This window comes from Zingiber officinale, chromosome 4A (genome assembly GCF_018446385.1).
Source record: "Zingiber officinale cultivar Zhangliang chromosome 4A, Zo_v1.1, whole genome shotgun sequence".
Classification (NCBI taxonomy): domain Eukaryota; kingdom Viridiplantae; phylum Streptophyta; class Magnoliopsida; order Zingiberales; family Zingiberaceae; genus Zingiber; species Zingiber officinale.
In genome coordinates, this window is record NC_055992.1 from 82,640,214 (window position 1) to 82,666,555 (window position 26,342).

A 26,342-nucleotide genomic window follows, 5' to 3' on the forward strand; every position below is an offset into this window, starting at 1 on the left:
AACAGATCCAGATAGATTTAGACATGTGGATCATGGGCTACCCTGTGGTGAGCTCGGTTTGGTCCACAAGCTAAGATTTTTCTTTTCTAAAATTTAATATCAAAGTGAAAAATACGCTCATCGTGCTATATCCATAATCTACAATTTATCTTGGGTTGGGGATTTCCGGCTCATCCTGCCATATAATAGATTTTTGACGGACTTGTTCGTTTGACAACATTATTAAGGATCGAGTATTGGAGAGCTTTTGCTGATTTAAAGATAATTTTTATAGAGATTATTTTGAATTAGATCGATGCTAAGGTATTATTCGAATCAGAACCCCGATTCAGCACTGTTTCGCGCCTTAATCACCTTACAAGTTCTAAAATGACTAGGAAACATTCTAACAATGTCAACTAACATTCTAACATCATAAAAGAAGGGTTCTAAGCATAACAGAGTGCATGGCTAACTAGTTCATAGTGATTAACAACTAGAGTGCAAATAATAAAATACTGTAAAGTTCTGATGCTTAAACAAAGCTTGCTAAAATTCCTAGAATCGTTTATTCCAAGTTCCCGCCACACACACCATCTCTGCATTGTCCTCCAGCTTCCATCTTTTCTTTACCTTTATCTACAGAAAAATAGAATCCGTAAGCTTAAAGCTTAGTAAGAAACCATCTACCTCACAAAAACATGCGACGGTGCTAATAATGATTTTAAACATGCTATTTAAAAGTAAAAGATGGCATGGCATACAATCATTTAAACATGTATATCAAATTGAACATGGAGTTATCATGCATATTCACAGAAAATACTAAGTTGGAGCATGCTAGAGCTAAGCTGATCGATACTAAATCTGCATCATTCATATCTATTTTATGAACTTTGAAAACTATATACATAATAGTTCAAAATAATAATCATCTCTTGGGCCTTATTTGGGCCAGCACCACATGCACGCATCCCTAACTAGATTTTCAAGTTAAATTTAGAAAGGTTATTAGGTTATCTCGAACCTAGGGGACGGCCTGGGAGCCCAACCAGTGGATATCTAATCCATGCAATCTTTGAAAATAAAATATCTAATATAGCTAGAATTGCTTATTTTTTGTTTCTAGGTTACGAACCTAGAGCTAGGTTATCTAAACCTAGAGGCGCGGAGCCCACTTTTGAACCGTAGTCCCATGTAAGTCGGAACTAGACTAATATTCTGATTTAAATGCTACTAATGCATTTAACTAAGTTATAAAATGTCAGGGGTAGTAGCTTCATTTTCTGAACACTGCAGCTCTCCTCAGTACCACTCTGGGGAGACTCTTTCTGGCACCCACCGCCAGGTGAAAGGCACATTCAGCCCATCTAGAGGTGCTCGGCTAGATCCCTAATCTGCGAGGAGGGTTTAAACACACCCTATGTGTCGGAACAATCTGCATATAACTAAACTAATGCATAGAAAACCAAACAAAAGCTACTTATCTCGCGGTGAGGGATTTCTTACCTCCTGTAATTTCACGATTATAATCGCTAGGTTTCACGGAGATCTTCCACGATCTTCGCTGCTCCCGAGGGGCCTCCTCCTTTGATGTTGCGGAGGTGCCTGGCCCTTGGCTTGTAAGGAGGAGAGGAGGAGAAGTTGCGTAAGGAGGAAGAAGTTCACGGTGGAAACCAAAATATCACCCTCACTTAATTATTTTCTATTTATATTAAGTGATAATTATCTAACTCTAATATAAATTTAATTGCCTCCCTCTGACTGACAGTCCTGCTGGGTTCAAGTTACTAGTATTATCAACATAGGTCTGGGTTGATCCCATTCCGCCCGTCTATTTATTTTTATTTATTTTGTTATCTGCTCTAAAAATTACGGAAAATATCTAAAATTCGAATAATTATAGAATATTTCTAATTTAGTTTGAGAATTTTGGTAACCATGACTACTATAAAAGTTCGTCCTCGAACTTAGAATAATTTGGATACTGCCTCGTGTTCTCCTCCCATGTTGCCTCTTAGCATGTGTTGCCAAAATGACTTTGATTAATGGTACTTCCTTGTTCCAAGAATTCTTAACTGGGTCAAGGTCTATTATCCGAATAGGTCGATCACAGTAGCCGAGGTCTTCGATTTGTACCGACACTGGGCTCAATTCACCGGTGGCATCTCGTACGCTTTCTTCAAAGATGTAGACACGAATACATCGCGATAGCCGACATTTCCTGTGTAGCTTCCAGCTTCATATGCTACCTTGCCCACTTCTTCCGCTGTAAGTGTACGGTCCCACATATCTCGACTTAGCTTGCCCTTCTTCCGAAACGCATTACCCTTCATGGGAGCAACTCCAGGAATATCAACTCTCAATCAAACTTAAAGGTCTCAAGGCCAGTGGTATCAAGATAGCTCTCAAGGCCTGAAGCATCTCTATCCTCCGGGCGGATCACGATAGTCAGCCGTGGTATTTGCCACCAGATCCGCCTCGAAGTTCTAGTTCTTTCTGTTCACCACTCTACAACACAGACTGAGATTCACACTCACAGACAGCCTCGTATGTGCCACGCCGATAGTGTACCGATAGTCGTTGTTGTATGCAATTCCGCTAGACTCCAAACATTACCCAACTTCCTTTGAAATCTAGGCATGCTCTGAGTACATCTTCGAAATTTGACGTACCCGGCCCGTCCGGGTCCATCCGCCTCGAGGACTGAAACAGGTTAAACTTCAACTTGCGCCCAAACACCGTACACACCCTGCAAGTGATGTGAACTATCTCGCCCTCAAATAATGCCTGTGGGACTCCATGTAATCTAATGATCTCCTGAGATCTGCGTCCATTGGCTCCATAGGTGAGTAGGATATCCGATAGCTAACGATCGATTCGGGTAACAATTTGGTCAATCACTATTACCGGATATCAAAATTTTTGGTAATCCCACTATGCAATCCATAAAATGTCTTTCTTCCATCGGGATGTCCTCTCTCCTTTAGGGTGCTTGTGTCCCTGTAACAGTAAGTCAACGTATCTAGCGATCTCTTTTCCTGTATCAGCGCTTTCTTGAATCATTTGTGGAGGGAGCAGATGCACGTCGTGATGGGAAAAGCCTCTCTAGGCCTCTATCTAAAATTCTAGCCTCCCGATCCGAACGCATAACTAACTGGCCGCCATACTGGCCGCCACACTCAATTGCTCACGTGAGCTAGAATCTTCGCACTCGCTTTTCTCGCTTGATGCTTGCGAATTTGCTCTGGCTCACTGAGGTAATCAGCAGTAGACTTCATGTCATTGTCCATATTGAGGAAACTCATGAGTTCATCGAGTTCCGGACCAAACCGATCACTGTGATGGGCGGTGGTAAAGGCACTGAGCTTTCTGTTTCTTGAGTGCGCACCGCCACCCTTTGGTGGGTGGTGAGATTATTTTAGTTCTATGTATCTCACTTCTAAGCCTTATCATTCTATTCAGTAGGAAGAAGTATACGGTGAAGTCACAGAGTCCAAGAAGTATCTATCGGCCATTCAGATGACTCAGACCGAGCTCATAGGCCACCAATCAGCTTATCGTCATAGCTCAGGTCATGAGTAGGATAGTTCTTCATAACTAAGTTTGATAGAATCAATCGCATTCAAGGGATCCGCCAAGAGATCCTCCGGTAGATCGAACCCCGAGGACACTTTCATTGATTTTCGTCGTCCTAGGTTAGGTGTCGTTTTTCACTGCTTCTCAACCGATTTCTCCATGTGCGCTTCTCGGTACGAGAGGCCTAGGCTATCTCGAGAAGTCCTGTACTTCTCAGTAGTACACCTGCTAATCCGTAGCTTCGATCCACGATTCTCGATGGGTCGTCCACGGGTCTTTTCCACACTTCTCTTCTTAGAGACCGGGTTCTACCATACGTCACCATCCTGAGATGATGTGACCCGTGTGAGTAAGAAGACACGACCCAATTCATTTTGTTCTGCGAATTCAGCGATAACCGTGAAGGGTTCATCGCAGAGATATCTATTCTTGCTACGCGTCTGTTCTGAGTTCGAGTAGATAAGAAAAATGACATAACAAATTTATTTGTAATCTAAATAATTTCCATTGTCATGTCCATGAAAGTAGTGAGGCATTTGTCAAAAGGGTTGACGAACTCATAAATGTCCGATTTAGGTCCTAACGGTCGAGGTGCCTTGGGGTTGGGTATGTCCTCTTTAACCTTCACCGATGATAACTCTCCGAGGTAAATTATTTTAGAAAATAGTTGCGAAAATAGTCCCTTTAGCCGATCGAACATGTCATCTATTCCGGGAAGAGGATACCTGATCAGTTGGTGACTCGTCTAATTAGTGTCTGTAGTCCTTAGCTCCCTTCGTGCCTTTCTTCACGAACATGTTCCTATGAGTGACTAGGGGCGTATGAAGCCCTGTCGGACCTTTTAAGTTCCTTGATTCGGCTCTCACTGCTGAGTCACAGGTAAGAAGGTGCTTCTGAGATGGATTTGTAAGGATGAGGCTATCTCAAATTCGATCTCCCGTCGTAGGCTCGTAACTCTTCAGGGAGGCTGCTCAGAAACACATGACAACACCGCCTCTTCATTGTCCTCGTGTCCACTCTGCTATACGGTACCAAAGCTTGAGACCCCGTGATATCCAGATCCATCAACCTCTCGGCAAGTTGGGAAAACTCGGCTTTTCCTCGCTTTTCTCTGTTTGACACCACCGTCGTCTTGAACATGACCTACTTAAGACACTATGGGCGAGAAGTATATCCGATCGAAGAATGAAAACAGATCGCGGGTGGTCACCATATATAGCATCGAGATCACGGAAAGAGTTCTCCTCTGCGCTTATAATACCACCGATCCAGTCAACCAAAGGAATGGATGCGTCCGATACTTCGTGCAAGGCTCGCCGTCGCCGATTTCGAAGGCCCAAGAGCCCTCCGTATACTAACTTTCTAAGAAATGCCACTGGATATATATTTTGCCCAAACGAATAATAAGACAGATATGTCGCCGGAGGCGAGGCGGTTGCTATTTGACTGACATTCTGCTCTGATGTGCTATACGCCTCCTCGTCGCCACGTAGTGGGACCATCCATAGGGTCTGGATCGTTGGCCGCCAATCAGCGACCGCATCAATTCCGCTTATACCTACACGGCCGTGCCGGGTGTCTTGTCAGCTCGCCAAAGCCATGTTCTTGTCCAGCCAGCTTGCCTCTTGTCTTCCATGGAATTTCCCACAAGTAGCACACTAGGATAAACTGTGCCAGATGGCCACAAGGCACACCTTGTAATCTGCTGTCTTGGTGGTCCTCCAGAGCTCCTCGTGCCGAGTTCTCGAGCCATGGGAGCCCCGAGCCCTCGACCTGTCATGTTTAACAGGCTCCGGGACTTGTTAGATGCTATTCCTGCGCAGATGCTATTACTGGCTGATAATGCTCATCATGCTATGATAGCTCATCTCACCAACTCTCTATGGGCTCTCATGCTCATGACAACAGCGTCATCATCGCTTATTCCTCCACATCTTGAGCATCGTGGGAGGCCTGCCTTTTGACGGCTACGACTAATTCCACGAGTAACTGCTGAATTTCTTCCGCGGCCTCAATTGATAGGTCGCCCGCTCCTACTGGAAACTTCGCAGAAGGGCGGTAGAAGGGCCGGCGGTGGACCCACATGTAAAGAATCTCAAAGAACTCTTCCAAGTCACCCCCACAACATCTAGGTTCACTTACCCCGATTCTCCTCCCACATGCATGGCGGCACATCCTGTGCTGCAGGCAGGCACACTTCACCTTCTGTGTTCGGGGCTCTGCTGAGACTCTTCCGGGTGTGCGGGCTTGGCCCACTTTGGGTGCGCGAGTTCTTACCGCCACTTGGATCCGGTTGGAGATGGATAGCTTTTCATCACTGGCTGCTGCTTTGCACACGGTACTTTGGAACCTCTAAGACCATCGAGTTTGCGGGACTATCGGGGTCCCCAAGGATTCTACGCTGAGTACCGAGGGTGGCTATCTCTCCTGCTGTGTTGACAAGAATCTAAGGTCCGCCTGGTCCGGTCCGGGGAGGCAACCAGGCCACTCGCATGCCATTTCAGTTTCTGTTGGGCACTTCTAGTATTTGGGCTGCCATGCCATCTAAAGACATAAGGACATATGACACAAATATAATCGGACATCTATATTAGCCTACGGTATGTTAATCTATCAAGCAAGAGATCATGTGATTAGCTTACATGTCGATGTAGGAAGCATGAACCTGCCCGATAACATCAAAGTGAACCCACTAAAAAAAAACTTGAAACTGCCATAGCATTGCACTGAAATCTGCCGGATCAGTCCCCAAAATTCACAGCTAACCGAGAAAACAGAACAAGTCATGAAAATAAAGTTCTTCATTATATATACATAATTCGAATCGATCATAAGAAGAAGATAATTGCTAACCTCGTTACGATCTTCTTTAGACATGCCATCATCGACCATTGAAGCATCACTAGATCCCGTGTTGCCAAGGAGCAAATCAGTCTAAATCGGTAAATATATCCGCTGATCAGGAGTACGTACGTAGTTTAATGGAGAAAGAAAGGCAACAAAACTCGCCCGGGCCTGTTGACTCTATCAATCCACTTGCTGGAGACTTCATCACGTCCGTCCATTCTCCTCCAGGGAAATCGAATCCGTTCATCGGGCATACGGATCCCATAAGAAGTTCCATCCATGCTCGTCATCGTATTATTCTATTATCTCATCTCCCCTTCTGCGGTCGACTTCGATCTCGAAATCTAGGGTTAGGGTTACGATCACGAGCTGGGTAGAATTTGGGCGTTTTACCCGATCATCGGCTTCAAATTTTCTTCGGTTAAGACTGTTATAGGTGTTCGATTTAGTCTCCGACCGCACATCGTGCTTGCCGTGAACGATTTTAGGGTTTTCTTGATTCGTCGCCGGGGAATCGATGAACGACCCATCGCAGGCGTTGAACCGAAGCTACGGGATCTGGCCTCCCCCGCATCCCCCGTCCGAGGATCCGATGGGGTTCGCATCCTCGCAGATTATAAGGAAAATAGAACTGTGTGAAGCTTAAAGAAATATCCTTTCATGTGGGGTTACATACGGTGCTAATAATGATTTTAAAACATGCTATTTAAAACATGCTATCACATGACATGGCATACAATCATTCAAACATGTATATCAAACTGAACATGGAGTTATCATGCATATTCAGTGAAATACTAATGTGGGACAATATACAGCAGTACGATATAGCTGTGTTCAATCTATAACTATTTTATTGAACTTTTGAAACCTATATACATAATTTCTAAAATAATAATCATATTTATTTTGCCTTATTTAGTTAGTGATATCCATGTTCCCGAATTTAGAAAGGTTACTAGGTTATACGAACCCAGGGAGATGCGAGGACCCAACAATGATGGATATCATCAAGCGACAAAGTCACCCAAAATCTTTTAAATCGATATAGCTAGGAATTGCTTATTTTCTTTTTTCTAGGGTTATTCACCAGAGCTGGTTATCTAAACCTGCGTGTGTAGTGGGCACCTTTTGAACCGTAGTCCCATTAAGGGAACTAGACTAATACCTGATTTAAATGCTAAATGCATTTAACTCTAAGCTGTTGATTTACACATTTTGAAAATGTAGCAGGTAGTACTTAACTACACTAATCATTTTTTACACTCGGTGTGACCCAACTCCTCCTCTATAGAGGAGACCACATCTAGGCACCGATGAGCATCTGTCCAGAGCCTCCAGCGACCAAGAGAACGAACGTGTCGCAAAGCCCATCTAGAGGTGCTCAACTAGATCCCTAATCTGCGAGGAGGGTTTTAAACACACCCCATGGCTCGGAACAATCCGCATATACTAGGCGGTACATGTAACCAAGGGACACCGCGAGGGGTTTCACACCCTACTCACTATCTTACGATTATAATCGCTAGGTTTCGTAGAGGCGAGATCTCTTCTCTTCGGCTCCTCTACCATGCCTCCTCGCGGGGAGAGGGCCTCCCTCCTCGATGATTGTCCGAGGTGCTCCTGGGGCTAGGTCTGGCTTGTACGGGAGGAGGAGAGAGAGAGCCATGGGCGTGAGGGTGAGGTAGAAGAGTTCAGTGAAACCAAAAAATATCACCCTCATAATTATTTTTCTATTTATATTAAGTGATAATTCTGAACACTAATATAAATTTAATTGCCTCCCTTTGCTTGCATATACCGCGGGGTCACTAGTATTATCCAGAGTAAACCATGGTCTCAGTTCAACTCTCGGCCCGTCTTCCAGGCGGTAGTTTTCGTATTATTTTTTGCTACTATACTACTTTGTAAAATTCCTAAAATATATCTATTTATAATAATTATAGAATATTTCTAATATAAATTTGAGTTAAATTTTTTAATAATAATTATTAAAAGTTTTACTAAAATACCAAAATCGACCTAAAATTACCTCCTGACACAGAGATTAACCTCTTTCTTAATTTTGTGAATCTATAAAAGGAAGAGATTTAATTTTTAAACCTTTTTATGTTATCACATGAAAAATTTTAAAAATAATTCCTTTTTATCTGATGATATTTGCCACTTGTAGGCCTACCACTAGCCGCTTACTATGAATCATTAACATGAATTCGCCAACGAAACATAATTCACCCATGAAATATGGCCACTTAACCTTAGCTGTGGTCTCCAAGCTCGTCACACCTTTCCTATAAGATGGTGAATGGGGTGGGTAGTAATTTATAATTGGAAGCTACGATTAGAGAGAGGAAATTGGTTTTGGTCTCCGATAAAATTACACATCCTGTGCCAAGACCTACAACATTCTATCGAATCACATAATCATCTCCACTTTAAATTATTGTCGAACTCGCATCAAATCCCAAATTACTTTGCTCTCCTCTTCATTATAGAGTTAGTTACCACATGTTTAAGATAAAATGTCCACTCAATTAATAACAAGAACTCCTTAATAATATCTAGCTCAAGTAGTACCCTCACCACTTCATTCAACCGTCACGCTATGTGGACTTAAGTCCACCGGAGGTTTAACACATGACAATCCTCTGAGCTCCTCTCGGGGACATTCTCAACCCAGATAACTAGGACACAGTTTCCTTTCCTTCTATAATCAACAATACACCCTATAAGTGATATCATTTCCCAACTTATCAGCTTATTGATTCATCGAACTAAATCTCACCCATTGATAAATTAAAAAATAAATATCAAATATACGGCTTATTATATATTCACGTTAGGAATTACAGAGCGCACACATGCTGTTCCTGCCTATAAAGGAATAAAAGGAACTGAACGATGGTCCCTCATACACTTAAGTGTACTAAAGTTGTAATTATATAGTTAAGATAAACTAATACCTAATTACACTACGACCTTCCAATGGTTTGTTCCTTTCCATCTTGGTCGTGAGCTATTGTTTATAATTTATAAGGAACCGATAACATGATCTTCTGTGTATGACACCACACACCATGTTATCTTCAATATAAATTAATTGAGCAACTACATTTATCATAAATGTAGACATTTGACCAATGTGATTCTTATTTCTAGATAAATGTCTATACCAAAAGCTAGACTTTTAGTATACATCCTAACATTAGAAACATCACAATACAATGGTATTGGTTCCGAAGGATCAAGACCATTATGGTGTTGTTTTTCACCAACAATGGTCCCAATCCTTCAAAATTAGCATTATTATATTGTGATTTCTCTAACACGGTGATTTTAATCTTTCAACAGCAGCAACAACAACAACACAATGATCTCGATCCTTTGAAACTAGTACCCTTAACTTCATATAGGAGGCTAAGAACTAGGATTTCACACCATCTATGCCTTCTCTATATTCTCCTCTTCCACTCCATGTACAAGTTTGAAATTTCCAAATCTTCTAACCAGGGTCATTAATAAATTTTGACCAAAATCAATTGATGGTCTTTGTCAACTCTGATGGGACAAAAGTGCTCCTTAGTCTTATGTGCTCTACAGTCTCATATTCAAGATCTTTCTAGTAGTGCACAATTTGTCTTCAAACATTCAGTCGGCATGTCAATTGGCACCGACCCCATAACTTCACGTAGGAGACTCATAACCAGGGTTGCACACCATATCTAGCTACCTTCTCTATATTGGCCTCTTCCACTTCATGTTCAGGTTTTAAAATTCTAAATTTTCTAGGTCTATCAATGAGTTTCAAACAAAACCTATTGATACTCTTAGCTAGCTCTGATGGGACCCAATCTAAGTCATGTAGGTCTTTGTAGTGCTCCTCAATCTCATCATGCCCTAAAGTCTCAAATTCAAAGTCTTCCTCGCTGTGCACAATGTGTTTACAAAAATTCAATCGGTGTGTCAATTGGCACAGACTCATAACTTTATGTAAGAGGCTCGGAACCAGGATTATGAAGGATCGGATAGACGAGAGAGAGGAGTGGTGAATCTCGTCCGTTAAAAATCTTTTCTTTATGGTAAAACTGAATCAAAGTAAGCAGTGGAAATAATAAAATAGAAGCAGTACAAAAGAGATATAGTTATTTACTTGGTTCAGAGCGTATGTCAACTCATACTCTAAGACCCGCGATCCTTGATCGCACCGTTGGGTAATCCACTAAGATTTCTCTTTCTGAAATCTTCGGAAAAGAGGTAATTCATACAAAGAGTAAGAACGATAGTAACACACTACTATCTTCTTATAATAATGTGTATGAAAGCTGCAAGCTGCTAAAATATATGACATATAAGTGTGTAGATCATCGAGACTTGTGTCTTGACACAAGGTTAAAAGGCAGAGCTGTAGCTATAGTAGAGCTAGCAGAGAGAGGAGTGAGAGAGTGTAGGATCGTTAGATTTGATAGAGGTGAATCTCGATTGAAATATACGAGAAAATATATAGCAGAGTATAAGCTGAGCTGATGAATAAAGTACCTGTTTTTTGTTACCGTTGCTTGACGGACCGTTACTCAGATACCTGAGTTCGCAGCTACTAGAAATTTGGATAATTACAATTTAAGTAAAAAAGATGCTAATGAAAAACAAACAAAGTCGCAGGCTTAGACTTTAAGCAGGACGACGAGGAATTCTAAAAGAAGCTGGGATCGTCAGCCGGAGCTCTACCCGGGATCGCTGAGCGAGCAAAGCAACAGTGGTAATCAGAGTAGTTCTTCTCGACGAAAGATGATTAAAGCGAGCTCCACAAGGCTTTATATGTTGCTCATGACTCCATTTGTGACTTCGAGCTTCAGCAATGTGATGTGACCGACAGGTCCAACCAATGCTCCAACGCCTGGCCCCGGAATATAGGGCGCCCGATCCCTCTCCGCTGCCCGACCTATTTCGAGAAAACTCCTCTTCTTAAAACTTCCCTGCAAAACAAAGTTAGTCCGAGGCAATAAATATTATATTACCCATTTATGAATTAGTACAAATAGTATGACTTAGATTCCTTCTTTCCGAGACCGGAGACTAGTCACGATCTCGACTTAGACATCCTAAACGGATCCTAAGCAGGATCGGCGCTAATGTTCCTTCGGGAGCAGCGTTCATCAGGCGATACTACCCTCCCCACTGACTCACTTACTGCGACTGTAGGTCCAAGTAGGGGTAATAGTGTGAATGGCCTGCCGCTCTCGCTGCTTGGCGCTGTCTCAGATGATTGTTGGTGGATTATGATCGAAATCTGAAACAGAAACAATACAACTAAGCTTGGTTTTACTACTTTTACTTGCATCCACCTCACAAGGTGACTAATCGAGATCACCACACCTCACACACTACTACTAAAACTCTCCTTTATATACCAGGCGACCCTGAAGACTCAATACAGAAGAGGAACAAGGATACTGAGTACACAAGCCCTGACTTACAATTGATCCCTAACCTAGCCTCCCAGAGAACGGCTGTCTGGGAGCGCTTGGAGCCACTGGCCCTGTGATCCGAGCCATCATCAACGCTATACGCCGATGCCTAGCCGCCGCACCGTTTTTCCGTTGGTTGAATGATCGATGAGTCGTCCCATCGATCGGAAGCTCGATTCTGCTGCTGCCAGAGGCCGATCCGCCATTAGATCTAACGGCATCCAGCGCACAAGCAGCGCGTACGACCAATTACCATCCAGTTGAGGATCCTAGTGCCGTCCGAGGCTTGTCATTGGTAGGCTTGACTCCTGACACAATCGATCCGATCGAGATCGTTCCTGGATCCATCAGCGAGCGTCGACGATCCGAGCCGGTCCAATCCGACGCGATTTGTCAAACAAGGTCACTGGCAAAAAGCACAGTAACCTTGAGGACCTTTCCCTAGACCCTACTTTTGCGACTCCTCAAGCATCAGGTTGTATCGGGACCTAGACAAGTCCGGCCAACCTTTCGACAGGTGTCTGGCCAACCTTCCTTTCTCTCTGACTTCCACAATCCTTTCGACTGACTGACTCTTCCATGCCAAGTGACAAGTCACTTGATTCGGTCACCAGACGTTTCTGGATGGCATTGGGATCCCCAGACCGACATCTTTTCCTGTTCATCCTCTGGCTTTGTGTGACGCCTTTTTCCGCACACCACTAGTGACTTCCATCACCCGCCCACCGCTTCCAGCTGACCGTCTCTTCAACTCGCTCAGGACCGTTTCACGTGATTTTCCGCCGGGATTTTCATTTTCACCGACTCTTCACCGCTGGCTTCTCTCACTGATGATTATGCGCTAGCCCATTCACTAGGGACATCTACCTCCACACCGCAGATGATTTAGCATACGCGCCTGGTCAACAACTCGACCTACACCAGATTGATCTACTACTAGATCAATCTATCAGACTAGCGAAACTACGACTCAACCTATTACCAACATATATCCTTCGATCCTGACGAGACGAATATCTGGCTTGGTTGCCACTATCTTGCGGCAGGTCAGTCAACCCTGTAAATGTCATCCATACTTAGCCTACTATACAAACCAGGTATCCACTAATCTCCGTGACAAGATCTGAAAGCCTAAATGCTTCCGTACAAACCTTAATGAAGCCCATAAATTAAGCTCCTCATTCCTAGTTCTCCTCCCCATGACCTCCCCAAGGGGCAAGGACCCATGAGGTCCTTTCATTCCACTCCTTTCATCTCGGTAAGGACTAAGCGTATCATTGAATCCACGGACACATCAACCTATGCTTCAGGGCCGAGGCACACTTGCCACGCCCACTTCATGAATCCATTGTCAAGAACTCTCCAAGGTGAGTTTCAGCTTCATGTCGTTGTTCACACACATCACTCCATGTGACAACGATATCATACATTCGTCTTTCCCTCGATATAGTATAGCTTCTACCAGACATTATCTCCCTTGTGTCCACTTGAAATAATGAGGATATCCCCTCTTCTCTCCTATTTCAAGTTTAAATGCTGAGATGAAGAGTGTGAGGATCTTCCAAGGTTCATGAAAAATAATAATTTTCATGTCTTTAAAGAGTCCCTCCCTAAAGACATGGTGTATTACGTACCAACAATATGCACCAACAATCAGACCAACAATTGGACTTGGAATCCCAAAACATTAGGAAACCCAAATTTAGAAGTTTCAGGTTCAAATATTCAAAATTTGAAACAACCTCAACCTAAATTTCTACTTAGTCTTCCTTAACCAATCCGTCGAAAACACCCTTTTTATGGATACAAATGTATTTTAGGGGTTTGGAATGGTTACCGACTAAAATAGGTTCAAGATGCAAATCAAGCCCGGTATTAACAAACCTCGATCGATCAGCCGGGTTCCAATCGATTGAATTTGACAGCACTACGGGATCGACAATGATATCGATCGATCAATATCGATTTGATCTGATCCGATGATCGCCGCCGAGCTGGAATTCGTCAATTGATCCATGGATCGATTAGGAGGAACTCAATCGATCCATCGGGTCGTCGAGCCAATCCATTTCCAACAACTTTTACGTTGACCACGACCCCTGAAAATTCTAAAAAATCCAAAATTATGAATTTGTGTGTAGACATTATTTAGGCGCTTACTATCACAGAAAATAGTTTTATGAAAAATACTCATCATTTTCAAAGCAAAAACACAAACTTGAGAGAACTTGCAACGAACTTTAGTGTTTTATTCAGTCTGTGTGTTCAATTCCACGATGGTGATTACTATCAAAGATAGCCTTGCAGGGTTTTCCAAAATCATTTTGAAAACATTTTCAAAATATCCCATCATGTTCCTTTGGCATAATGCATAACTTGTACATTAGCTTTTCCAATGATGGGAAACACATAACTTTTTGATGAACCTAAACTCAAAAAGAATGCACTAAATCAACATCTTGAGTTTGTTCATCATCCTAACATCTCACTTGTATATATTGTGCACTAAAACACATGCAAGTCACCTTATGGGTTTTTGTGAGATGTAAAAATTAGTCTAATCTAGGGATCATGCATATTTATCTAGGTATTTTAGAAATGTTAGACATCCACCTAGGATGTCACTTGTTAATAAGGGTTGTTAAATGCCATTTGTCCTTAGTTACAAGGAATTAAACTTAATGCATGATTATGTTATGGCATACATCAAAAGAAAATAATTTTCAAAAGAAAATATCCTATTACTACATGATGTATGAATGTCATGACATGGTATTTTTGGATTTTTCATAATAAAACATGAATGCAAAACTAGACATGATGTCATGGCATATGATGGGCAAACAATCATGGCAAGATTTAGCATAAATAAAATATACCTAGATTAACTATCTAAGTATCCTTAAAGTCTTAGCTAAACTTACACCTTAAACCTAAATTGCCCTAAAGTGCTACAAGAGAATGCCAAAGCCTAAATTGGCATTTCTAATTTCCTTGATTTAATGTATGCCAATTGAAAATAAACATGTCCTCAAATGTTGGCATATTCCATTTTTCCTCAAGAGTAGCACTTTTAAATTAAGGCCCGGATTACCTTAAATTGCCTAAGAACATACCAAAATCCCAACTTGGTATTTCTCAAGGTTTTCCCAATTTGTGCCATTTTAAGATAAAAATAATTTTTCACCATTAGGCACATTTTACTCTTTCAAGGAGTAATCAATAATTCATTTTCAAAGGTTAACTAAAACCTTGAAAATGCTGAATCTCGATTTCCTCATTTCCTCATTTCTCAAATTTCCTCAAAGTTGGGTTAACTAACCTTCTAATCGGAGTTGACACTATCTAACCCATCTATGGGGTAGGAGATGCTCCTAGGAACCCAACACCTATTGGTGCTCCTTGGATGCTAGGTACTACTCATTAAGGATAACTTCCTAGATACCTTCCTAGTGACCCTGCTTCTAAGAAGCCTTGGTCACATTTTAGGTCAACTCTAGGGATAACCTCCTGGGACCTTGTTTGTGACTTTCTTAGACTTTAGAAGTCTTAGTCACATTATTACAAAAATACTTAGGGATGACTTCCTCTTGGCACAGGGTTTGTTCCATTTGTTCCTAGGTGGTCTATGGTGAAGAGTAGCTCTACACATCTTCTTAGCCTTTGGTTTGTATCCCAAACCTGGCCATTGGATTAGATGACCTTTGTACCCCTAAACCTAGGTTATTCTCATTTTGCCCTAATAGGATATTTTCCATCCTTTTTAGGTCCTTTCCATTTATCAAGTCTTGACCTCAAGACTTGATTTTCTCACTAAGTCCTTAGTATTTGATCCATGAGCATTTTTGTTTCTAGGCTTGTATCTTAAATCCTTAGAGTTGCCTAGGTTTTTACCTACATTCCTAGCCTTAGGGATAGTCTTGGCATGAAGAGCCACATGATTTTCATTAATGTCTCCATGCTTCCTATTCTTATGGTAAATCGCATTAAAATAATAAAAATTAGAACTATTATGCAAGCGAATAGGCTCAATGAAAGTTACCTTCTTTTTTACCTTAGATCCTTGACTAGAGCTTCCTCCATGAGCCTTGACCACCTTCTTCCTTAGGGCATTCACTCTAATGCCCTTTAAGAAAGCAAAGTATATGCATGCTATGTGCTTTCCGGGATGGTCTTCGGGATCTGGTGTGGGCTTCCGGGATGGTGGCTCCTTGTCCCTTTTACTTGTCCCTCTCTTGGCCTTCCTTTAGGGTTTGCTCTTGTAGCCCACCTACACTCAAAACATATTATATGATTTTTATTTTTAATCAAACTAGTTATACCTTCACTATAGGATGGGCACTGGCAAGAAAACAATACCTTGTCCTGGCCCCATGATAGTGATCAATGAATCAACATCTACCTCTTCTTTGATCCCATCATCCATCAAGAATGAAGATTGCTCCCCTCAATCCTAGAGGGTGAGGTTTCATCTCATTTTGGCGTGAAACAAAGGGTATGCTCCTCCTTGTTCCTTCGTCGTTACCATTTCTCAACCGGAGGATCTCAACTTCGAAGCTTCTTGGTTTCCTCCTCTCGGAGTTGAGCATTGATCCTCCTCTTAATCAATGAGTCGCCCTCTTGGATTCTCCTTGATTTGATACAGTGGGATCTCGTGAATTCTTGCCAATTTGCTCAAAGCTCCTTGGCATCTTCAAACTCTCAATTTGTTCCAAGATGCATGGTAATAAATTGACCAAAACTTAGGTCATATCATTGGCCTCACATCTGGTTTGGTCTTTGCTCCACTTTCTCCTTTTAGTACTTTTGCCCTTAGGATGTGGAGCTTAAAATCCTTCCAGAGCAAACCGCTCATCTCATCATGAGAATTCGATTCGATGTTCCCAGAATGAGCTCGAGATAGATATATGGTGGAGCCACCTTTGTCAAATCCAAGTCCATCTTGGGATTGCATCTGAAGTTGAGCTTGATAAAATCTTGAATTGAGAAATTGCAACTTCTCACCCTGCTTTTCTCTGATGACCTAGCCTGACGCGAAGATTCCGTGAAGGCGGCTTGCTGATACCATTGTTGGGTCCAAAAGTAGCTAGAGGGGTTAATAGCATCGTTGCTGTTGTGTTGTTCCTTCATGTGGAGCAATGAACGACACACAGCACTTATTACACAACGCTAACACGTTGGCACTGCATCACCAAAGGTGACTAATCCGAGGATCCACACCAACACACACACTTAATAAAACTCTCCTCTATGGTAACTACCAAGGGCGGAGAAGCCTCACACAAAGAAATACAAGAAGAGAAGGATACAAGAAATAAGTACAATGACAATGGCAGTACTAAACCTAACAACCCTAACCTTCGCTTTCGATCAACCTTCCTCTCAGGGCTTGAACGCCAGTTGCAGGCCGAAGGAGAGCTGAGCTAGAAGAGGTGCAGGTGAGTCCGCCAGCATCGCTGCGCAGGCATCTACTACGCGATGTCATCGACGTCCCGATCGGGACGGATCCACACACGGATCGATCGAGCCTCCGTCAATGGAAGATACTGGATCCCTGATCCCGCGTCGCAATAACGATCCGGCAACTTCAACCCCGAATGCCCAGATGCGACCACGGTGATCCTCCTCCGATCGAATCACGGATCCACGATCGAGGATCGGGCCGATCGGTCGATCTCAGCAGTCCGAGTGGATCCACTGAGCCTCCGATCATCGGCGACGATGGATCGCACTCCAAGTGCCGCCGATCGAAACAAAACCAACAGGTCCATCCGTCACATCCCTACCTTGGTATGTCTGTACCTACCTGTCGCCCTAGCATTGCTCTGCTTTACCCTTTATCGTGTGTCCCAATCGCAAACCTATGCCAAGATTGGCATTTGACCTACGGAATCTGGTATGCCAAGTGATATCGTCATATCTCTCGACCACACGACTTCCCAAAGACAAGACTACTGCGATTATTCGCTTCAGTCAGGGGTTAACACAACTTCACTCACCATTTAGTGGACTCTAGCCAGCAGCCTGTGTTTTCGGCTAACCATCTATCCGCCTGCTCATCCACTGCCTCCACGCCGCAGTTCTCTTTGCATTTCACTGGGACTTTCCTGGCTCACTCCTAGACTTCTGCTTCTGGCAGCTCCTGATTTCCATCAGCTAGCTTCAGACTCTCACTCACCTGACTGCCACTCTAGTGACCTTCCCCACACAGGTCATACCGCCACACCTAACATCAGTAGGACTCCGCTCGTTAGTCCGCATCTGACCTGCTTGCTCGGCAGCTTCTTCTTAATCAATATCTTATTGTGAACATCTAAAGCAGGGCCAACCTCACCATAACAGCTGGACAGCACCCAGCCGCCCTGCCAGCAGGTTGGGCCTATACCCTAAGACTCCCCTTCGATCAGCTTCTGGCGACTAGACTACGAGTACTGTTGGACGGACGATGAATTTCCGATTATTGTCGATCTTGTACGGACCGGGCATCTCAGTGGTCCGGCCACTCGCGTCTAATCTCGTAACTTCGACCTATCGTGCGGTCCACTGGCTACTGAGATACTGTTATCTGCAACCTGCATTTAGCTCGAGACGACACCACCGTTTCCAACAATGGCCCTCGTCAGTTAATGGACAACAACAATTTCCACCTTTGATGGATTTGGATTGTGATTAAGTTAGTGATAAATATATGCAAAATCAAGCATGATTTTCGAGGTTTTTAAGGTTTTAAGTTAGTTTTCAAGTTTACTTTTAGTTGCTCTAACTTAACAACCCTCCCCTTTGGCATTCATCGAAAAAAAAATAAGCAAGGGTAAACAATCATAGTGTGGAAGTTACTTTGTAAAAGGTAATAAAAAATAGCTAATTTTGAAAAATATCTAAGTTTGGTTCAAAATTCAAAGATAAAAGTATTTTTAACACTAAGTTAAAATAGTCAAGTTGACTTGGAGACAAGTTGAATTTTGAAAAGTATAATTTTAAAGTTAATCAAGTTTAACTTTCAAGCGTGTAAATGTTTCAAATCGGTTTTCAAATTTACTTTTCAAGTTTAAGTAATATTTACTTTTAAAAAAATTTTCAACTCGATTTTTCAAACAAAGCAAAAATTAAACAAGTAAGATTAATTTTTCAAGAAGTAAAATTTTGCTAAAATAAATTTTAAGGCTAATTTGATAAATGCCTAAGTTTAAAGTTTAATTTTCAAGCATATGTTACAAAAGCTAATAAGTTTAAATTTGCAATATTCAACTTTTAAAATCAAGTTTAAAAATTAGGTGGATTACTTCAAATTTTTCAAACACTTAGTTAAATTTAACTTTTTGAAAAGCGGTGTTTTAAAAATAAGTTAGTTTTAAAATAGATATTAAAAGTATTTTCAAACACACACAAAATTTTAATTAATTTCTCTCCCTAAACTTGATACTTAACATTAAATAGCTTGTCTAACCATTTAATTTTAACTAACTATCAAGAAGATAGTAGCTACTAGTTAATTAAAATTATAAGCGGTTCGACTTGGCGAGATCTTAATCGAATCTAATCATTGATTTGTATTTAGCGTCAGACTTATCTTTGATGCCTTTGTATCTTAAGTCGGAAGTAAATCTCACCTTTCTATGTTTGTCGAACACAAGCAAAGGTGCCCTAAGGTATTGGTGAGATACTTTCGAAAACTAGTCTTATGAAGTGCATTGCTCTGAGGTTCAAACTAGTCTAAACTGTTTTTGAAATCTAAAAATGGAACGCTTTGAAACAAACAATTTTAACTTATAATTTGAAAACAATTATTTTTGAAAATAAATTTGAAAACCCTAGTCTATTAAGCGCACATCCTAATTTTTAAGTTGCTAAATTCACTTAGAGAGTGTTTTGTGAAAATGTCAAATAAATTTGATTTGGACTCAATGTATTTAAGTTCAATATCACCTTTAGTAACATGATCCCTGATAAAGTGGTGCCTAATTTCAATTTGTTTGGTTCTTGAATGATGGGTTCTTGGTTAAGTTAATTGAACTTATATTGTCAATTAATACTTTTACATTTGTGATATTTGTTGAAATCTTTTATGCATCTCCATAATAATTGTGCAACACATTCGCTTATAGCTATATATTACGACTCGTTGTTAGATGAAGCAACTGTGTTGCTTTACACTAAACCAGTGACAAGTGATGAACCTAATAATTGACATCCACCACTTGTACTTTTGCGGTCTAATTTACATCCAGCATGTCGAATAATAATTAGTTCAAAATTATTGTTCAGGATACCAAATTCTACATTTTGTTGTTCGTAAGGTATCTAAAAATTCTTTTGACTTGTATCGGGATCTCCCTTAGCAGTTTGTATCTACACATACTAAAATAAATATCAAATCAAAGTGAACTCGTTAAAATTGATAATTTACTATTGCACTCCTATAATATTTTAAGTCAACTGGTTTTCCAATTGGGTCATTGTCTAAGATTGTGTTTACTGCCATAGGTGTTTTTATTTTTGAGCAGGCATTATTTAAGTTTAAAATTAAAGTTTTGAAATTAATTTTTAAGTTTAAAGTTAAAGTTTTGAAATTAATTTTTAAGTTTAAAATTTTGAAATTAATTTTTAAGTTTAAAATTAAAATTTTGAAATTAATTTTTAAGTTTAAAATTAAAATTTTGAAATTGAAAGTTTAAAAGTCGAAGTTTAAAATTTTGAAATTAATTTTAAGTTTAAATTTTTTTAAGTTTAAAATTTTGAAATTAATTTTAAAATTAAAATTTTGATTAATTTAATTTTAAAATTAATTTTTAATTTTAATTTTGATTAAATTTTAAGTTTAAAATTAAAATTTTGAAATTAATTTTTAAGTTTAAAATTAAATTTAAAATTAATTGAATTTTAAAATTTTAAGAAATTAAATTTAAGTTTAAAATTAAAATTTTGAAATTAATTTTTAAGTTTAAATTAAAATTTTGAAATTAATTTTTAAGTTTTTTTAATTTAATTTTAAATTTTGAAATTAATTTTAAGTTTAAAATTAAAATTTTGAAATTAAAATTTTAAGTTTAAATATTAAAAGAAATATTTAAGTTAAAAATTAAAATTTTGAAATTAATTTTGTTTAAAGTTTTTAGGAAATATTTTTAAGTTTAAAATATTATTTAAAATATTTTGGAAAATATTTCTAAGTTCAACATCTTGTTAAAAGTTTTTTGGAAAATATTTCTAAGTTAAAAATTTTTGGAATGTTTTTAGTACTTTGCCAACCACTCTTAAATTATCTTGATAAGTACATAGTAAACCACTCTTACAATATTTTGAAAAGTTAGTATAATTGAAAATAACTTTGAAAATATCTTGAACTTTACTTTAAAGCCTTAAACTTTGAAATCATGTTACAAAAGTTAGCTTTCAAAGCCTATTATAAACCAACAAGTCTTTGCTTGTTTTGAAAATATTCTATCATGACAAAGTGGTGTATTTTTAATGTTGAAATTGAAATTAGATTTTTACTATGGAGTTTTGGAAATTTAGATTTTTAACTTTGGTTTTGATTTAGCTTTCTCCACAAATAGGCATTCTTCTGATAAACTTCTAAGCTTGTTGAGTCACATGGACATCATTAGAAGTAACCAACCTTTTGAGGTTTTCCGAATAGTCCTCCGCAGACTTAGTACTAAATCTTGGTCTAGCTGGTTGGGTTCATTTATACATCCAACTTGGCGAATGCAGATCGAAACCATATCTTTCTAGACATGCGATGCCCAAGCTTCCCTAACGTACTATCATCCAAAAACTTCACCAGTACCATGATTCAAGTTAAACTTGGTCTCTTTTTAACTAATCCTAATTACCCTGCCGGGTTAGTTAATTTTGGAGGTGCCAGTTATTCTGGAGCCTCCCCCTGAATTATTGACCTTTTAATTTAAATTTTCATTTTAAGTTTGTGTCGATTCCTTTTATAGTTATGATTAACTTGGTGATAATTTTGTTGATTTTTAAAGTGTTTAAATTTTGATTTAGGTTTGTATTTTGGATTTTGGTTTTGTTTATTTGATTTTACATAATGTATTTTTTTCTTTAGGTATATAATATTGATTAAGTCCTATTTGCGTGGTTAAGCACGCTTTCGGAACCCTAGCTAGATTGGTTGATTTGTATTGGGTTATTAATGATTTGAAGGTTTTATTTGAATTCGACTTATATCCTAGTCCGGTTTTATTATAGTATGCTTTTTGATTATTTAGGATTAAGTCTAGATTTTTTGATCTTGTTGTGAATTTTTCTAACATTTCTTTTAAATTGTTAATCTCATTTTTTAATGATAAATTTTCCTCCTCAAGTGTTAGATCTTGAGTTGGATTTGTATTTTCTTTTTGTTCCTTGAGGTTTTGATTTTCCTCAAAAAGTGATTTGTTTTCATTTTCTAGTTTAATCAATTTACTATTTAAACAGGAAATAATTCTAAAAAATTTTTTGTTTAAATTAAAATCTACCTCATCAAGCTCAAACGTTGCGGACTGTGGCTTGTTCTGAGACCATCTTCATCTTGACTCTACTTTCATCTTTCGCGGCTATCAGGTGGCTCACGATATCGCTCTTCTTCCCTCCGATTCGTTCGAGGAGTCGTCCACACTGAGGGCTTTGGCTTTAGTTCAGCTTCGGCCAGGCATCGTTGGGCCGCTTCAGTAGTGTCCTTTTTGTTGCAGTTAGAGGTGGAGCTGATCTTTGAAGGTCCTTTTTTTAAAACTCCTTTTCTCCTGGTGAACATATTCTTACCAAGTTCACGGTGTTCTTCTTCGCTCTAGTCTTGGTTCTAGACTTTTCTTTTATTTTCTTGCAAATAAGGCTATACCTTTCTCGGCTCCGGCATTAGTTTGTTCATGTAATTCTAATTCGGAAGAGCTCGTCTAATTTTAATTTGGATAAGTTCCTTGAAATCTTATAGGCATCCACGATGGATGCCCACAGTGTATTTCGAGAAAATGCGTTTAGAGAGTACCTTATAAGATCATGATTCTCCATTTGGTGGTCGATCGTGTAAAATCCATTGAGGATGTTCTTTATCCTCGCATGTTGCTAATTTACAGTCTCACCTTCCTGCATTTTTATATTAAATAATTATTTAAATATATATCTCTTTTCATTACCTCTGCGTCGTTGGTTCACTCATGTAGTTCTATGAGTTTGTCCTATAGTTCCTTGGCATTTTTAGTGTGGGGCAACGCAGTTTAGCTCCTCCTTTGTTAATCTACACTGGATTATGTTAAGGGCCTTGAAATCAATCTGGGTCTTCTTCTTCATTTTTAGATTCTAATTTTCTGGGCCCATTGAAATTTCAGCATTATCAATTGGCACCTTGTACCCTTTGATGATGTTGAACCATTGGTCAAAGTCAGTTTTCATGTACACCTCTATCCGCTTCTTCCAATATGGGAAATCATCCCCGTCGAAGAGTGGGAGACAAACGGTGTTGTACCCTTTGTTTTGGGCCATTTAGAACTATAGATAGAAAACTGAAGAAAAATACCAAGACTTGGTCTTGGATTAGTAAAGTTTGAGAAGAAAAATAAAAAACTTCGTGGCACCAATTGATTTAATAAAAAAAAATGTAAAAAAATGATAAACCAGTTTGGAGTTAAGTGAAAAAGAAAGAAAAAAATTTTACCCCAGTCGATTGGTGGTTGCACTAAATCAAAGCTACTGCTCTAATACCACTTCGTTAGATTCGATAGAGGGGTGAATATCGATTGAAAATATCGAGTATAAGGCGCGAAAAAAATGAAAATAGCCGTGTTTTTACTACGTGCGACTCTACGACCCGTACTCAAGGTCTCTTGAGTACTTCGTTGGGCAATTTACTAGCAATTCGAATAATTACAATTTAAGTAAAAAGATGCTAATGAAAAGAAAACAAAAGGCTGACAAGGAATTTAAAAGCAGGATAGCGTGGCGTCTGTGAGCTCCGTGATCGCTGGAGCGTGGAGTAGCAGTGAGTAATCTCGAGTTCTCGGATGTGAAAGATGATTCTGAAACGCACAGGGCTTCTTTTTATATTGCTGTTCTGATTCGTTCCCGCTGGATTCCTTCGCGGAATGTGACGAGCTCAGAGATGCTCCACGCGCGACACTGGGATATAATTTGCTCGGGCGCCGGATCCCTCGGCGCCTTGGACCTGTTCGAGAAAACTCGACCTTCGAGAACAAATTTATCCTGCAAAATAGATTGTTAGCACATTTATGAATTTGCACAAATAGTATGACTTAGATTCCGTTTTTCGAGACGGAATCTAGTCACGATCTCGACTTAGACATCCGAAATGGATCTAAGCCGGATCGACGCCTAATGTTCCCTTCCGAGCGCGTCCTCGCTCACTCTCTTTAGTGACTTACCTCACTTACTCGGTGTCGACGTCCGCCACCTTCGACCTTCGCCACCTATCTCCGAGCTCCGGCGACCTCAATTTGGACGACTGCGGACTTATTGCAGCCGTCGACCCGTCAGCCTACGACCTGGACTTCCATTCCCGACCTAGCCGGACTTCGTGGACATCCCAGCCGCCCTCGGACTTATCCTGCACACTCGATCAGAGTGTTAGATAACGACGAACCTAACTTAACCTGATTTTTCATTAATCAAAACCTGAGTTAGACCGTTAGTGCTAACCGCACCAACAGAGAGTAGATAAGAAAAGTTGACATGGCTCGGATCTCGAGCTGTTCTTTTATAAGCCACGTTCGGTCAACCGAAAAGCCGTTCAGTTGACTGATATTTTCGATCGACCGATCTCTTTATCGGTTGACTAAACACCTGGATTTCCTTCTTTGCCGAGATCCGATCTTCGCTGCATTAAGTGCATTAATTGTTCGGTCAACTGATCACCTTATTTGGTCGACCGATCCCTCAAATTGTCTTCTTCGCTTCGATCTGAACCTTCTTTGTCATTAATGTTTTTATTGTTCTGTTGACCAATCCTTAGGTTTGGTCGACCGATCATGCTGTGATATCTTGTTTGCGAGCTTGATCTATTTCTCTATTTTTGCTTGTTCGGTCGACCAAACCTTTATTCGATCGACTGATAAAATGCCCGGATCAATCTACTGAACCTCACTTTAATCGATCGAACCCTTGTGAAAATGAAGATATTTGAGTTATGGACATGTGACCACTGATACAGACTAATTCTAATTCTGAGTCAAAAGTTATAACTCTTGAAGTTCAAGGGGTCATATGATCTTGCAACACAGAGTTAGATAATAGATATTGATCCTACAAAATAGAGTTAGATAATAGATATTAAATATGCATGAGCATGATAGTTAGAACTATCTTGATCTCAACTTAGAAACCTCCATTGGTTTCTTCAGTTGGATCAACGACTTTGGGTTTGTCCCTTCTCGGGACACGACCTCCCTGTCGCTCCACTTCAGTTGCTTACCTCAACCTACCTGCCAAACATCAGATCCTTCAAACCTGTTTGGACTTTACCATCTACCTGTGATCAGAGCTTTCTCGGTTGAGTAAATAGCCTACACACTTAATCAAATCATTATATCACAACATAACTTAACTTGAATATTTGACAATATCAAAATTCAGATTTGATTCTGGTGTACCATGCATCAACATATTATATATAATATCTATCTTTTCTATATTCTTCTCTTCCACACCATGTCAAAGTTTTAGAATTATAAATTTTTTATATTCATCAATGAATTTACAAAATCTATTGATGACCTTAGATAGTTTTGATAAAACCCAATATAAGTTATATAGATTTCTCCCGTGCTCCTTAATCTCAACGTATCTTAAAATCTCAGATTCAAAGACTTCATAGCCTTACACAACCTATTTTCAACATGGTTCTGTAGGTAGTGATGCTTTGACCAAATCAGCACAAAAATGGTAATGCTATGAAGACATTAATATCAAAGCGATGTTTTAACGAAATGGTGGTGATATTTTGACCAAAACAGTCTAAAATGACGATGCTTTAACCAAAATCACACCAAAGTAAATTTTTATATTTTTAGTTATTTAATTTTTCTTTTTCTTAAAATTTTATTTCATTTTTTCTTTTGTAATTAGCTATTAAAATAGATAGAAATAACATTAAAAAAATATTTATTTATTACTTTTATTAATGTTCCTTTAATTTTATAATTTTTTTATTAACCTTCATTTTGTTATTAAAACTCCAAAATTTTAAGACATATACATAATTTTTAACTTTTTATAAAAATTAAGTTTTTATTTTTATTTGATTTTGATTCGATTTAAATAAAAAAAATTAGTTTTTTTACTTTAATTTAGGGTTAAAAGGTGCAATTTTTTTTTAAAATTAAATGGGTTCGTTGGAAAAAAAATTGAAATGAGGTACCTCTGAAAATTATGGTGGAGTAAAATGTGGTACGGTTCCTCCTAAGTGATTTAGTATTATCGACCCCATAGTAAGATACATATAGATAAATTAATGTGCCTCCAAGG